This window comes from Bombus bifarius, unplaced genomic scaffold, assembly GCF_011952205.1.
Source record: "Bombus bifarius isolate JDL3187 unplaced genomic scaffold, Bbif_JDL3187 scf7180000008008, whole genome shotgun sequence".
NCBI classification, from domain to species: domain Eukaryota; kingdom Metazoa; phylum Arthropoda; class Insecta; order Hymenoptera; family Apidae; genus Bombus; species Bombus bifarius.
Window position 1 is genome coordinate 187,883 of NW_022884386.1, and position 18,088 is coordinate 205,970.

Consider the following 18,088-nt stretch of genomic DNA (forward strand, 5'->3'; position numbering starts at 1 on the left):
ACATTCGAACAACAAGCTCGTCTTTTTTCCAGATATATTCGCTTAACAAACAAATTTGAAAATACAGAGAAACGACGTTACAACAATATACGCCAGTCACAGTCGCGTTAATAATTATATCGTTAATGCAAAACTGTAGCAAACGATAGAACGACGCATCTATACACTGTTGAAAGCTATTCACTTACATTGGCCCAACTTTTCAGCATTAATCAAAAGTGCTTTTGATCACTTTTGTCAAGCACATCGTTCTCGTTGCTTTTTTTGTATCGCGTTTTTAATTAAATTAAGTCCTGTACTTTGATACGCGTGTACGTGCACGAATGGCCTGCTCGAAATATATTTTTCCAGTGTTAAAAATTGTTATTGCAATAAATCTTGTTTCGTGACATTCGTTGATTCGGGCACTTGCCATGCATGAAACAATCCATTTCTCGTTACACGTGTCACTTGACGCGAAAGCTGTAATGACATAAAAGAGAAAAAGCGGTCAACAACGCGTGCTGTTGTACAAACTTCATTATTTAGAGTGTGCTAGCCACTTAACACCGAATTAACGAAAGAGCGTTAATTGTAAAATAAGGTGGTATAATGACCATTTATACGAAAGATGGTGTGTTTTCGTTTAGTGAATTATTATAACGCGATTAATATTACGACTGTGAAAGTATATTGAGTGAAATACAAAGCTTTTAACGCTAAGACCTGTTTGATTTTTCTTAGTGATGATATTATTTGAAAGGAATTAATCATCGAGTGACATCGAGTGGTTTTATGAAAACATTTATAATAATTTTATTTGGCGTTTTAAACCTTCACTTTTTCAAAGATAATGCAAGAGAAATTGCTAGGATACAAAACAACTTTCTTCTCTTGTAAGACTCAAATGTATCCTAATCCAACAAACCAATCGGTTGCATTACCAACATTTCGCCCCATCGTTTGAAGATTTTACGATTCGGTCAAAAGTCACGGTGAAAAATATCGAATCGATAGCACAGAAATAATGTTCCTTTAAAGCCAAAGTACGGATGCGGTCCGATCATCGAAAGAGGAATCGAGAGGGGGAAGGCTTCCAGTGGCCGATATGATTGGAGATCGCTCGTGTCGATGGTCGTTTCAATTTGTCATACTTCCGTTCTTACGAAGACTACCATCGCCGCCACACTTAAATTCCTCTCAACGTGTGTAGATGGAGCAACGCGACCTTAAGAAACGGCCGAGCGGTCTGGAAAGAAAAATTACCGTTTCTGAAAGCGTCTTTCCCGCCCCGTGCTCGAATAGGATAGCGAAGGAAGTTCGCAGCAGGGCAGAAGAGGCCTTCGACAAGCTTCGCGAAAGTTCTTACAATTTTACGACGAGACTCATCCTCTTCGCTCGCTCTTTCCTTCCCTTCGCCGTTTAAGTGGAGCTTAGAGCGGGAATGCACGTCGCGTTCGAAAACGCTTACCCTCAAACGGTTTCCGTTCATCAGCTTCGACAACGTTAGCATAGTAATGGACTGGAAATAAAAGGTCGAGATTAATTCGTATCGATTGCTTTCGTAATTGTTTTCAGTCAGTTTCGAAGATTGATTTGTAATATGATATATGGGAAACATTTTTTTAAACAAACGCAAACATGGAAACACTTTATTTTTGAATAATATTTCACGTTTAAAATAATATTCCTTTCCTTGGTAAGCTTGATTTTACTTTTCTATTTGGATATTTACCGAACGTTACCAACGATCGAGCATACATTCTCATGTTTCTACAGTCGTGTATTTGTAGTTTTATAATTATTTCTACGCTACGCAAAGAAGTTTAGAGGAGGGGAAAGTCACGGCAACGATATTCCATATCCTGGATTTTTTCCCGCGGCGTTCCACTGTTCCCTGTTACTTGTACTTCGTTCGAGAATTCATACGCTCGACGAGATGCTTTTTAAGGAGAAGAAAAATCACGTTTCCTAACAAAGGATGAATATATAGAGTTTCGAAGTGCAGCAGGGGCAAGAGAACGAGCTAGGAGAAAAAGGTAAAAATAATCGTTCGCACAAGTCTCGCGTTGGTGCATTGTAGCAGCTACAATAATTCCGGATAAACTCGATAAGCCGCTAGAATGGAATACGTATTATGGCTTTTCGATACCTTCTTTCGCGCTTCTGCTCGTAGATAATTTAAATCTGACGTTCACCGCCGTAAGGCTTCGTTGTATCGCGGCAAACAAATTACCTTCTCGACCTGTCGACTTTGCTTCATCTCTTGATAAATGTCGAAATAATTTATAGAAATCTCGATGCAAGCACGAGAAATGATTCGTTAAATAATAAACGATTAATCGTTATTAAGCGAATTGCTCGATAAGTAATTTCGTAAATTTTCATGTGTATAGGTGGTTGTAACGTATTTTGTCCTCGGTTTAAAAAAAAACGAATGAGAACGACAGGTCTGTTTAATAAACGATTATAAAACGTGGCGCATTTGGAAGCCGTCAGTGAAGTTCTCTTCCATGGCATGGAACTGCAAGCATTCAGCATTCACAGGACTGTTCATTACCACCATTCTTCTTTCGCGGCCGAGCCCGCTTTATTTTTCAAACTTAAACGATTTATCACCGAGCGTGTCCTCCTTTAACTAAAAGCGCAGCGAAAATGGAACTTGTAAAAAATATAAAAGCGCGGCTCGAAGTTTGCCCGTTAACGAAAGCGAGCTACGACGGTGGCTTGAAGCGAGAAATATCGTTACGCTCGCGCGTTCGCCTTTTACCTGTTCCTTGAACGTTGCCGTTTGAGAAATTGCAACGGCGGTCCTTGGAAAAATTGCGAAACCGACGTTTCTTCGCCGCCGGGGCATTTCTCACGCTAGATATCGTCCAAGAGCACGTTAATACCCTGTCGACTGTATCAGCGTGACCCGTACGTTCGAAAATTTATGATAACCCGCGAGGAACCATCGACGAAAGTAAAGTACTTCGAAACTGTATGAACTTTTCCAAAACGAGGACGAGTCCGGATACGGGCTACGCTAGAATGTAATGGCCCGACGTGCCACACAATTTTACAACGGTCGTAAAGCTCCACAGCTATCGTATTCTTCCGGTAGTTGCTCAATTACGGGCGTAAAACTGAAAGTAAAAGTTATTTGTTGGATGTCTGGCCGCGCTCGGACCTTCGCTACTTAACGCTCGTCCGACTGAGCACGGAGGTATTCTACTCCTAGCTGATTGCGTATGTTTGTATTTTCCTGTTCGATTGGTTTAAGAAAAATACAAATGGAATTCGACTTTTAGATAATAGTTATGAATTATATTATTTTACAATTATATATAATATTATAGTATGCAAAAGTATTTCAACACTTTTATTTCCGTATTGTATGTGTTATATGAAACATTTTGAAATTTTATTACACACAATTCTTTCGATTAAAATTCCTCAGTTCTCCAAATATTGTAACGCAAACCATGTATTCGCGGAAGACACAGCACTAAGAGGAACCAAGTTTAATTTGTCAAGTAGAACTTGTAACGCGTCTGGCCAAGCGCGTGCCTCTTCTACTTCTGTGAAACTTACCGCGTGCACACAAACGTGGTTGAAAAGAATCACGTTCTTTTTAGAAAAAAGACCACTACTCGAATGGTATATTCAAATATTTACCCTCCTTGGAGCCTTTTGCTCCACTGTACGTACATTTTGAAACGAAGGGCGCCGCGTCTTAGTGTCGATCTTTCTTCATCAGCTTTCCGCGCATTTTGCAAAGGTGCTACCGAGCAGCACATGAAATGAGATTACATCGCTCAATGGAATTTCGTTAAATCTGCTCAGGTTGCTGTTGGCATGACTGTTATACGAGAAATCTTATAAATATTTGTTCATAGTTGAAATTTAAGTGAAACTTTTTACGAAATGAAATCAGGATGAGCTGGGAAGGCGAGAAAAGGCGAAGGATAGAAAAATTATTCATTGACTATTTATGATTCTCATTAGTTTATTTAATGATTCATTGTTTACAATCGTTAATTGTGTTTATCCTTTACATATTGCGACCAGAGGTGAGAAACGTGATATATGAGATCTATCTTTTATAAAGGAACAATTTTATAATTGAATATATTGTCAACCAGTTAAAAACCACGTGAAATTTCATATCATTTTACACGTGTATCTTTCTTTTTATCACAAACAGTACTTACATCTTGTTTAATAATATGTTTTCTGCTTAATAATTACACATTTTATTTATATTAATGAAATTAGACATTTTTTCATATATTCATATAATTTTTATGCAAAAATTGACACCATAGCTTAGATTAATGTATCCTTTGGATATATCGCGATCTATGAAGGAATTTTTAGGATCGCGAGTTCCGTAAAGTTAAGCAAGGAAGCGAGATAGAATGGGGCCCGTGGGTGATGGATGACCTTAATTTTGCTATGATTACCGGTAGCTCGGGAATTTGTATGAAAATCGCTCACGGCTGCTTCTTTCACGATCCTGTACCATCGTCTTCTCCCTCTCTATCCTCTTTTCCGGCATCGCTCTTCTTTCTTTCGCGCGCTGTCCCCGTATTTTTTAATCGCTTTCCCGTTTCTCGTTAATTCAATATCGTTGACTCGAAAGGTGAATGACGCTGATGGACGCTTATGAAAGTCGCGTAATTTCGAACATGGTGAATTTTCATTGCTCTAATCAAGAGCTTTTTTTTTCTTTTAAGTACACGAAAGAATTTTTGTTTCTTTCAGTTAGAGGAACGTAATTACGGGTCCCGAAATATAATTATAAAACACAACGTACCGCACCTTGCAGCTTAATTTTTAAATTTTAGTGCGCGAGCTTTTTCATTACAGCTCTGCTGCGCTATTTACTCGTCGCCTTTTAACTTACCTTTTTCTCAATCCTTTCTGGTAAGACACGCTCTTATCTTCCACTCTACACGACCTTAACATTCACGTCTTGTTCCCTACATTCCCTTAGTATACCTCGTAACATTTCTTCGAGATAAACGTACGTTAGAAACATCCTTCGCCATAATAACACCGCACTTCCCACGCAAAGAAAAACTCATCTCATCCCTTTCAAATTCCATAACCGATATTCCATCTCGAATTAGATTCCATAAAAACCTTCGAACCCAACCCTTGAACGCGGAGCAAAAATTTTATCCCGTGCCCTTTTCAGCGCTGCAAAATACACCGATATCTTCATATGCGGGACAGCCCTCAAGATAAAACCAATTTATTGTTTCGAAAACACTAGGTGGGTGCTCCATTCAGGTCCATTTGGTGTCTAGCGCGTGTTTCTCGAATTTCGCCCGATACAGTGCATTTCGTTCCATTCTCCGAGCCGCCATTCACGCGAAGCAGCAGCCGAAACATGGTGCCAGCTAAGCTTGCGCCCGAAACGCGGGAAAAATTGATGCTTAATGCCTTCTTTCCCGCGTTGTATTATGATGGTAATCTCGAGAAGCACGAGGCGCCAGTGTTCCGAGCCGGTGTATATATGTATAATGGCAGGCTGTGAGCTCGCCAAGGGTGTAGACGTTGAAACCGTAGCAGGCGATAAAACGCGGATACCGTGTACGATGTTCGTTCGGCTTTAACGTTCCGCGGAAAATGCTGTGGCGTATTATACTTAAATTCACGCCTGTTGTCTGTTCCGCTGCTGCACCTCGGCTATTATGCAACTCGTTTTCGTTTCCGTTTCACCGTGTTCAAAATGTTTCCTTTTATATCGGGCTTGCTAGCGCCATGTACAAGTTTCGTCGCAGATGGTCCTGCAACGCGTGCAAGGCGATAGCTGCGTAGTCGAGGGTTCAAAGGATTGGTTTGTTGATAGTATTAGATCGTAAGTGACCATGACAGTTTGCTTTGAATTCAAGGTAGGTGACTTTACTTTAAAGTATAAGCGTTTAAATGTCGAGACGCTCCTTTTCGAGGATAGCACATGTATGGTAATGTTGCTTTTAAAATACAAACGCTATGCAATATTTGTCTAACACAATGTGAACTTGATAATTTTTTCTAGACCTTTAGCTTTATGATACAATATGATACTTTAACCAGTAGTTTAACATATTATCTGATTAATAGTCGGTAATCTTGTATAGTATCTGTGACATGGAAATATAATATAAAGCATTTAGAGTGGTATTAGGAGTCCGACGATTGGAAGCATCTCACGGTATGCCGACGGTGTTGAGATTAATGATTCTTTTTTGCCATATCATGTCTCCCAAAAAATTTCCCCTTGTCCCAGACGAGAAATATTTTATTTTTCACTTTTGCTCGAAAAAGAAACTTCTTATTAAAGAGAACGAAAGTTCCAAGTAACTTGTTAAGAAAGATATCCTGATTCAACCGGTGATTGCTTGTTTTAACGGTTTGTTTATTATTTGGCAACGAGTAATTTGCCTGCGCGGACAACCGAGATTCCGCGTCCATTTGTCGTTGTAAAGCTGCCACTCACTCGACCCTGGTTAACAATGCGGAATGTGTACGCGTAGAAGTTGCGAAACGGGTATAAGATAATGTCAATGTGAAGCGTATAAATGTCTTGAACACGCGCGCGAGCCTTTATCGTTGCGCACACGTGGACCGGTAATAAATTACTTTCCGGGTAACTCTTCTAACGGAGCATTCCGCTTATGGAATGGATGCATTCATTAAAATAGACGTGTTTATCTACGTATTTCGAGCAAACGCGATAAATTTTAACCGTGAAATATTGCCTTAATCTTAGAAGCACTTTCAATCCTATTGCGCACAACTATGATAGAATTTCGTTTCTAATGGATTTTTCTGCTTTTAAATAAATTCCAAAGGATCACGAACATAAAATAGACGGAGAACGTATCGCTGGTTGACAATAATATTGGTGTAACTCGAAAAATATCAAATTTGCTTTTATCGCGTATAAGGTTTATATTATGTTTCTATCTTTGTCATGTAAAACGGCGTATTTCTAACACCATCAATTGTCCATCAGAGGGGTTGTTATACTAATAACACCGGTAGTTAGTATTTTCAAAAATGTATATTTTAGAAAGCCTCCTCTTTAAAGTTTACATTTATTCAGTTGTGCCGCTATCAATGCCAAGCGGCGATATCTAAACGAGCATACTCGAACAGGACATCAATCTGCTAAATAAAACAGTGCAATAGATTATTCTTATAGTTCCTGCATCTCTTGAATTAATTTTCGAAATTATCTCTATGTTCCACAAAACAAAACAAAAAGAAGAAAAAATGAAAAATACAAAATAAAAGGAAAAAAAGAAAAGCTAAAGAGACGAAGAATTGTTGGGAGTTGCGTGTGAAACCAGCGGTGTAATTTAATTTCTAGCGCAACCAGGTCGGTAATCTGGCCGATATGAGCGAAACCCTGTGGGCCGCCATTTGTTTCATGTGCACTCGAAAAAAGCGAACTCGGCCGTGCGGTGCAACGATAATTTCCATTCGAGGAGTTCATCTCGAGCTTGCTGCATCATGGAAGGACCGACGCCTGGCTCGTTGCGGGGAGTATTATATCCGAGGGCAGGGTTTAAGTAGTTTCATAAATTACGTCACTTTTACAGCGAGATTACCTAATCCGCAACGGAGCGGGTCGGCTTTGGCTTCTCTCGTGAAAGTGTAGCCTCTACACGAAAGCGTAGACCATCGTTGTAAACTCGCGCGGACAAAACGCGCGACTTCGTATCAAACAGTTTTCGCCTGGCGAAGAATGGATCTCGTTTCTTCGTGTCGGCTTTCTATTCGGACAGAATTCTGGCCAAGCTAAATGGTGCTAGAAACTCGTTAAATATTCGGTATTGTTATATTGTACGAAATTTTTTAACGTACTCGCGTCTTTAACTCGTGGTGCTGATTTTCGGAAAAAAAAAAAAAAATTGGATTCAGCAGAGCGTGAATACTTTTTAAGACAAAAGACGACAACATTTTTGGTAGAAAGATGTTGGAAATGTCCGAAATGGAGTTAACGCGAGTAGAAATTTTTGCGTAAAAGCAGATGACAGCTAGAGATAAGTAAATGAGAATATTTCGTTAGTTATTCACAGCGAATCCAGATCGGTCGAGAGAAGGAAAAAGAAATGATTTTGGTACAGTTCGGCAGGTCGTGGAAGGTTTCGCGGTGGTTTATCGATCCTCAACTATTCGCAGCGTTCGGTGAAGAGCAAATTTTCCATCGGTATACTCGCGAGATTTCCAGTCATCGCGGCCCGTTAATATTCGGCACGAAAGAAGCACTCGACACCGACGCGATGCCAATTACACGCACGGCCTGGATTTCGTGTTCCTGTTCGTATTAAAGATACTACTCCAGCTTCGCTTGAAAGCGTCAAACAAATTCTAATTCCTTCGAAACAGTATATATTCCTTAGAAGGACAACCAATTATTTGGAACAGTTCCTACCATTTAAATACACAGATACATTTCTTATGGCCAGTCACTCGATATATATATATATATATATATATATATATATATATATATATATATATATATAAAATAGATATCGATGAAAAAGATACATAAAATAAAAATATAAAAAAAGTAAAATAACATACGGAAAATGTTGAAGTAATTTTAGGAGTATTTGTCAAAGCAAACATCGATCGTATATGGCATACGCGTACATTACAGTATTCACTAAATTTCATATCGATTGGAGCAAATTTGCAAAACAAAGAACAAACATATATATATTTTGATAAATCATAATTACGCCTTTTAATTTAAAAATCAACTATATTCGATTCTGCCGAATGGCGAATATTTCTAATTAACGTTGCACATCACCTGACTATGCTATTTCCTCGATTAATATCCACAAATTTTTCTCTTTTATCTGAGAGCAAGGGTGTAGGAGGAACGAAATTATTGTTCGACGGTGGCGTGAACATGGTTAATAATTCGTGGAAGGCGATAGGATCGACAAAATACGACGGGGACGGGGCCCTCGGGTGAAAACGAGGATAGGCAAAAGTCCGGGGATTAGAGGTGGAATCCTAAACTACGGATAAATCGTCGGAACGATCGTTGGACGGCGTGGTACCTAGCAAATTCGACGCGCGTAATGCACGGAGAATCTAGCTAATAAATAATGGGACCATTGTTTCGTCCGTTGCAGTCGATCGTAAAATCACGAAGCGACCGATCTGTGCAGCTGCATTATTTCCATTGGGTCGCGTGGACGCTTGTCGACATCGATCCGGCGAAATTTGTTTGACGCGATCAATTGTCTCCTGTTCATTGTTCTCCTAGCCCGCCTCGCCGACATTTCTCTGGTCACGCGTCTAGATACCTTGAAAAATGCTCCATTCGAATCGATTTCCCTTTCACAAGGAGGATAATAATCGCGTGCAAGCTTCGACGATTCATCCGCCGGCATAATTACCTTCGATTCATGCAACTCGCAGCCGCCATGACAAATAGCTACGTGTCCATTCGGTAGCTCCGTATTTCGAAATTTCGCTCGGGCTTCTATTGTGAACATATCTAATTAAAATGGGATTCGAAGCACCCAAGTTTTTAACACAGGTTCTTTTCATTTTGCGCAAATGTTTCTGTACTTCGTCGTCAAATTATATGCAGAAGCGGTGCTACGTGTAAAAACTCTTCAATCAAGCTACAATTAGTACGAAGCGTTAATGATCCTTTACCAAGCTGGGTATAAATTAAATAACCACGGACAAAAACGGCAGAGCTGTAGATGAAACCAATCTTTATGAAAGTTTCATCTCGTTAGTTGCATTCATCCAAACGTAAAATCGTAGTTTAATAATATCGCGATATTTTGTTAATCGAATTTATCAGTTAGGAAGAAGATATTTATAAATCGGACCAATACGATTTCCATTATTCTTGTATTATAACCTAGTTGAGGGAATCTAAACGACTCTGTTATAATTCAAAATCGTAAAGGATGCTAAAAAGCTTTGTTATAGTAATACCATAAGTAACACGATGTGAGACGTAATGTTCACCATAATGGCGAAGTTGAGCGTGAAAATTCACGGGCGAGGTAAACGTCCGGTGGAATTGAACGGCAATTAACGTGCCGCGAACTGTGCCGACCGCATCATTGTTTCCGATTCGAGGCTTGACCGTTTCACCGTAGAATCTGTGGAACATCGTACGCGGCTAAAGCGCCCTTGTTTTCAGAAAACTTCGGATCCAATTGGTGAACTTTCCGCATTACGACAATGCAGTTTGAGTTGGAGGATTCATCGAGGCCGCGCGCTCGCGCACAACCGAGTATCAGTAAATGAGAAAGGGCCTGGGTTTGGGCGTTGGTGTAAAGACACAGACGCTGCTTAGTTGGAAAAGAGGATAGACGCGTCAGTGGTGCGGCTCTGTTACTGATTACACGTCCCGTAAGCGAGTAAAATTTGTCTCACCAGGAATAAATTAGTTAATGGATCAAAGTGGAACCTATAGTTTACTAATTCTTCGCCTTGTGGACGTGGAGCATCATTTTTTGGCACTTCGAAGGGAAAGATAGTTAGGTAGATGTTACGAAGTAGTAAGATGGACGATGATAAATAAAACTGTTTTAAAATAATTTCGGTGGGGATGGTTGCTACTAAAATATTTCGAATCGTAATTTAAATATATTGCGGTCGACATATCGATTGCACGTTAATTGGCGCTCTATGTAAAATAATCACTATACGATACGTAAATACTAGATGCACTTTTAATTTGATATTGCCAATCTATTTGAGGTCGAACAATTCTTGACAATCGTAACAATGTTGCGTTCCTGGGGCATCTGCGCCACTTTATTGTTTTGAAGTATTAATTTAGTAAATGCGTTATTATACTTTGTTGTATTAATTATTTCGCAACTGCGATGTTAATTGAATCAACGTATACACGTATTAATTTGGTAAGCAAATGTTTTCGTAAACAATGAAATTTAAATGAATGCTTTTACTAGCATACGTGTACATTGATATATTTTTTTTCATATACTGTTGCAAATGTATGCACTGTTTAGTGGATCAATACCTACGTTGAGTAGGAATAGTAGACATTTTATATACATTGGCTAGTCAGTGTATGCATTTACTAATATATGTATATATTGTGCTATGCAACTTGTTATATGCACTTCATTTTACTTGCAAGCATAATATTCATTGACTATCCTGCATGTCTGGCTACAGACTTCCCTACATATTCTACTTCATGAATACATCCTACAGTGAATTCGTTTAACTCTCAATCCGTTATGTATGTCTGTCTGACCATATTCGGTCTCATTCTACTGGAAAGAAATCGATACAATTACTACTGAAAATCTATCCAACCACTGATATACATGACAATTGCGTGGATTTCAGTTACCTTAGCTATATTTATTTCATTTATCATAAAAGTACCATATCTTATTAAAAATGATTAAGAAATACTTTTGACTCCGCTCAAATACTATCTGCTACTAATTGCACCACATGAATACATGATGCTTACTTCATGAATACGTCCTAGTGTATATTCGTACAACTCTGTGCCAATCTGTTATGTACTACCGTCTCGCCATATTGGTTATTTAGCCATTGGCTATGTAAAATACAAAAAAAGAAGCTTTATAAAGCATGAAAAAGAGAACACCTCGATTCTTATTCAACAGCGGTCTAGCAATAAAAAATGTTCGAGATGATATTCACCGAACAGCAGCGCGATATCGCGAATGGCGAGTACAGAATTTATCGGCGATCGTAATTAGCGAGGAATCCCCCCGAAAAAACAGAATTGCCGGTGGCTTGGCTCGGCACAGCTCGGTTCCGGAGCAATATCCTCGATCGAGGTCGTCGCGTCGACGACTACAAAATGACACACTTCACGCTTCTCGTTCATTGAAAATTTATCTATTCGCACGACTCTTGCTCTGTTCGACGTTCCCGAATTTTATCGACGAAAAGCTAGCCTGCACTTCAGTGGAACGACATCGACATTGAATTTCACCGATGTACTAGCCGTAACAGGTGTTAATCAAGAGTTAATTTCGAGGGCAGACGAAAGCGCGGATTTAATTTCCGTTTTAGGGTTTAAAGAGCGGTGGAAAGGAAGATGGACGTGACAAGGCGCGGTAGATCGCGGGATTTATGGCTGGTTCGTAATTGACGGCGTGGGCGAAGCGAAATAAAATCCGATTGAGCGAACGCGACCATTGTCGTGGCCGTGTGCGACCACCGTTGCAAGAGAAATTTGTTGCCGCCTCGCTGGATATATCGAAAAGCGAATTCTTTGTTCGCGTTCCTCAGACTTGGACCAACGTTGTGTTGCTTTAAGAAAATTCTACGATATAAAGTTCTTTTTATTACGTATGAGTAAATGGAGCCTTTTTTTTCTTTTTCTTTATAAGGACGCGAAAAGAAATAAGAGGGAACTGTAGAGTCCGAACAATATTTTCTGTGTTTAAGACACAAAACACTAAGATCTACTACTTGGGTATACTCAGAAAAATGAACTATACTAAACTTAACTACACTCTCTGTGCTCTCCGTATACACCTTTACTATACGGCCAACGAAATCCTCCAAGATTAAGCTGCATTTCTCAAAGGCTAACTCCCTCTAAAAGTGTATTAAGAAACTACGAATGAAACCCGGGGATAACTTCCTCCATAAAATGCTCGAGTTCGAAGAACCTCTTCTCTCCAAACAGCCACCCTCTCCTATTCCACATCGAGGCAAACAATTACCTACTGGCTCCAAGGGAATCATCGTTAATCTAACGAGGGGGGCGAGTAATCGTGGAAAATAATCGAATCTAACTAAATCCAAGTTGACTCGCTTGAAGCCAATAAGCGATGCCCTATTACGAGAAAAATATTAGATTTTTTTCTTGTTCGTGAATCGTTTCCGCCCTCGCGATTTTCTATCGAATCGATACCGAATTGAGCGAACTGGACCGATGAACTCGAGCTGATGGACCAGTGTTTCGCTATTTTCACCAAGTTCGAGGAAGAATGAACGTGGACAAAACGAGTTCCAACAGCACGCAGCTAGCTGCGCTGGGAACCGTTTCGATCGTTAGAAATTTGATTTCACGCTGGCCGCATCCATAACTTCCTCTCGGGTATGCACACAGCCGCATAAACAGTAAACGCGGTGGATAACGGCCAGAGTATGGAAAACAGGAGGTCGCCAGGTTACGTAGGTGGAGCTGAACTCGGAAAACGACGAGCCACAGGCCTCCTCGTAAGTTGATCGAAGTTAGTAGGCCGTAACGGTAAAATATATGCAACGACCGGACAGAAATTGGGATCGGTGGCTGGCGGAAATGATTCGTCGCGTGGCTAATGTCGATCCTACGTTGCGACCTTTTCAACGGACACAGTCAGAGATAGCACGCCACGCGGAAATGGAAAATGGTGACCTGCGAACTCTGTCGTGTTCAGCGTGAATCGAGTCGCCTAGAATTTGTCGATCCGCCGTAGATCGAAAGTTCTCTGCTCTTTTCTTTTTTTCTATGACACCTCTTGTAAAGAATTGCAAGGGTTCGTGTTATCAAGTCTTTCTCTTTTCTTTCAATCACGAGTTCTCGAATTTTGGTGGATATCGGGGAATAAGCGAAGTAGATCTAGCGAAAGAAAAGCCAAGTATTGGATAAATCTTAGTTTTATGTAAAATTTGAGAACAAAATGAAGGATATTTTATTTGCTGATAAGTACGACAGTGATAAATGATAGTTGGTGTGAAAAATGGTAGTTAGATAGTATATTTCTAAATTCCATGAATCTTGGCCAGTCTGTTGTCGTGGAAACTTACTATCATAAGCGATTGTACTAAAGACCGAACGGCGCCGGTGCGACGTTTCGGAAGGCCACTCGCTATTTATAAGATAGACGATACGAAGTAACGTCATATTATTTTTCGACGTCGGCGCTGCACCAGTGCTCTGCTTCCCAGATGTCGTTTCTTATTTTTCCACTATTTTCCGCGCTGCGTTTTACACTTCTGTAATATTTTTCACTATACTCTACTAATTTATTGTTTTATCGCAAATATGCAGAAGAAAACATTACAATTTGTACTATTTATATCACTGTCTTAAATAATTAATAATATTACGAAAGTTACTTATTAGCAGAAGAAAATATTATTACATGAATATTATCAGTGAGTATATGTATATGTGTCCGTTACTTCACTTCAAACGGAAATACAAATAAAAATATTCATTTCCTACATTCGTAATTACAAATGCGTATGGATATTACTACAGTTTGTTATTAAAACTGCCATAAATTATCAAAAGTCAATAGCATCGAAAAAGTATCTTTCAGCTGTACCTCGTTTTATATAATCCAATGTTACTTGACGTTTGTATTCGTAATAAATAAATAGAAGAGAATGTTTGTTTAATCGAAACTGAATGTAGATTCGTGATTACTTGGCGCGAGTCAGTCAGTATGGACGCGACAGGCACCGTCTCTCCGCCCTTTCATTTTCTGTTACAGTCTTTCGTATCTACCTCCCGTAACGAGCACACTGCCAGTGCGAAATAACTCGTATAAATCACCGATGACTGCATACACAAATTCCATGCGATTCCAGCCGTCGAGCTGGCAATGTTTTAATAAAACTCGACGAGGCCCAATTATTCAACTCGACGCAGCACCTCTCGCGCCCGTCTGAATTCCCTTCGACAGCTCCCCACTCTTTCGTATTTCGGACACCGAAATTGTGACCGATACTTCGTGAGATTCATATAGTAGATATTTCGATATAGATTCATTAAATTTATGATCGAATTACAGAATAATCGAGATAGAAAATCAGCCTGATATTCGGAAATGAACATGTTTTCTATGGGTTGCTGCGCAACACTGAAATCATAAAATCATCGAGTCTTTAGAAATAATTCAAGTGATCGACGATCGTTTAAAACCAGGGAGAACCAAACGACGCGGATTTTTTCAAATAAGCATACCACCCAGTATTTTTCTATCAGTCAATCTGTAATAGAATTTCGCCAAGTGAACGCACGTATTTTTCACCTCACCCGTTGTCCCCAACCGTTTTCATATTTCAGAGAGGCTCGATCGCATTAAATTAGAACTCGAGTTAGTCGAGTGGTAGTTCGCATGAACGATCTCTCGTACTGGTACGTCACGTTTACACGATACGAAATTAAAGTACGATAATCCATTTGACTATAATCAAGATTTCGATAAAGATTTTCTAAAACACAACATTCTAGAAGATATAACATGTTGCCTACACGAAAGCTTGAAAAACGCTTATTCAAAGCAAGAATCGATAGTCCAACGGAGCAAAGCGATTCGCCGTAGCCAGGTATGTTTATCGAAAATTTGATGAATCGAAAGCCGAAAAATACAGCGACAAAGCGAACCTTTATTCGAACCATTTTCACGAAACACTTTTTTCTCGAAATTCGTTCTGTCGGTTAAATCAGCTTCATCCTTTCGTTTTGGATACGCCGTTATTGCGGACTACGCGAACCGTATCGAACAAGTCTGGGCATCAACCGTGATTTTCAGAAGCTGTCATCTCGTAACGTTACCGAAAGCGGAGTTTTCGAGAACTGGCCGTGGCACGAGACGAATTTCAGATGCCAAAAGCATACACGGAAGATTGACGCGTTCCTGACAAGCTTTACTCGTCGAAAACCACTAAATAAGGCACTCTAAAGCGCAAACGAAAATTTTGGAATTACGTTACGACCGTTCTGTTACTACGGCGTTATGGGCGTGGAATGATCAAGCAGTTAAATTGGTCGAATAAAGATTTCTCTTTCAGTCTACCTTTCGAGTTTCCTTCTACGATTTTTCTGTGATTCTAGTTATTCTCGTTTTTTTTTTTTTTGTAGATCTTATTGTCGTTCTACAACATAAGGAAAGATTTGTTTCTGATTTCCTCGCGCGGAAAATCAGATACATATCGTCGGCTGTAATTCCTGCTTAGAAAAATCTTTTCTGCCTTTAAATTCCAGAGAATTTGATACTATTTCTTTATGCAAATTACCGAGAAGTTATTGCATTGCAGTAAAAAAGGATGTATAATTACATTGTTATATGTATATACGAGCTTTTAGATGTTTAGTCTACAATTTTTCATTCGCTTGCAGAAAGTCTACTCTTCACAGTTTATTCACCGGTTCGACAACCTCGCGAAGATTTCCAATGCATCGTAAAGTAGTCTAGGTGAAAATGTTTACAAAAACAGGGGAATGAAAGTTCGCGAGTTTCTTCTTCGAGCTAAGTGTTTTCATAAAACAGTTAAAGACCCGTACTTTTATTATCTTATTATACAGGAGCAGCGATTCTTATTTAAGTTTCACAGGTAAAACATCTGCCCCAGGCTTCTCAGGATTGCTTCGACCGGTTTGAATAATTTCGCCCCGTTCCACTGTCGGACTGTTTCCTGTCGAACTACTCGATGAAAAATCGACGCAATCGAAATTTCCACCATTTGTCTGATTTCTTTATGAAAGCAATTATCGACGAGTAGTGAAATCATAATGAAAAAGATATTAATTATTATCCTAATAATAGCGAATTTAAATAAAACATGCGTTTATACCACTGGAATCCTTTTTCCACTGGAATCCTGGAATTCATTTTCAATGAAGTACGAATAGTTTCGATAGATTCCGTCGAAGTCTTCGTTAACTAACTAATTAATAGGTCATCGTCATTAACGATTAATTTGATAGACACGTTTGAAATGTTTCATGAAGAGAAGAAAGGGGAGATGGGAGGAAACTGTGGAAGAGAAGGAAGGAAGGAAGGAAGGGTAGAAGGGAAGGGAAGTCATTAGGAGTAATACTTTTGTTTCTGCTAATTCCTAGGTTCAAGCAGAAATGATCTAAAGGCTACTACAAACATACAATTTTTAATAAATGTTACGACCGTTCGCGGAGAGACGCGGTCGCGAGGAAAACGCGTCAGCGAGAGGCGTAAATTCTCGCTACGATTCGGTGAATCGACGCCGCGAAGTAGTCGTCCCCCTGTTTCGATTAAGATAACAGAGGTGGTTGAATGAATATGACACAGTAGTAAGTTATATTTCACCGTTTATTCCACAACTTATAACGAGGATAGTTACACTGGTGCGTATGTACGAGATGAATGAGTGACTGATCTACGGGTGTGTATACCCGGTGGAAGGATGTTGACCGTTCGGAGGATGTAAAATCAGTACTGTCTTGGGAGACGATGATGTGTCGGAGGAAAGCTAAGGATGGGTGTGTCTAGCGAACGGGACCATCGGATTTGTTGGTGCCGATGTTATTTAGGAGAGTGAGGGAATAGGCTTCGTTTCTAATTGGTTAAACGAAGGGTCTCAACCGCCCTCGAGAGAAAGTGGTTAGTGGGAGGACAGTTGCAGCGTACGTGCGAAAAACCAACTTTCCTTAGTTAAGCCGTGGTAGACAATAGTCTCGAGAAATTCCTCGGAAACAGATGTTTGTTTGAAGGACCTTAGCAGGCAAGTGACTCGGGTTTATGACGGATGCTTAAGGCTATTGAGGGTACGCCGTACGGAAGAGCGGACATCTGGTGTCCGTCTGGCCCGCGGTGTGTGACCTGGGCCAGGCAGAGAGTCGCCCGGCGTAACAATAAATTTTTAAGTACTAAAACGCTTAAAATTTTAGTCAATTAGGTTGCCTATGATTAATAACTGTTGCAAATATTACAATAAATATCATACTTGATAATACGATTTCTTTTCTACACAATTACCTGTGTCATTGAACGATGGCACGATAAATTCCAAAACTTTTATATCTCGGCTTATCTGAAAGTGTCGTACTTGTTAGGAAGATGTAGCACAATTTTATACTAGGACCACACGATAGCGTTCGCGAGTACCAAAAGTCTTTCTGATGGCTATACTTGAACCATAAAGAAAATTTGTTTCTTAGCGTCATGAAAATTTCGATATCTCTGTCACTGTAATGATATAAAACTTATCTGAGAAATTAATACAACCCTTGCACATTGACAAAACTCATGCATACTCGTATATTCGTGCATATATTCTCCGAAATATTTCTAAAAATCAGAAATAACAATTGCTTAGAAAACGTCAAATGAAATTGAATGCAATCTACAGCCAGTCGCTTCTC

General features: G+C 39.6%; 1 protein-coding gene across 5 annotated transcripts in view; it reads left to right on the top strand.

The window, feature by feature from the left end:
- The window catches only part of LOC117206565, a 271,415-nt gene that overhangs the window by 106,633 nt on the left and 146,694 nt on the right, over positions 1-18,088 (top strand). The window lies entirely within an intron of this gene.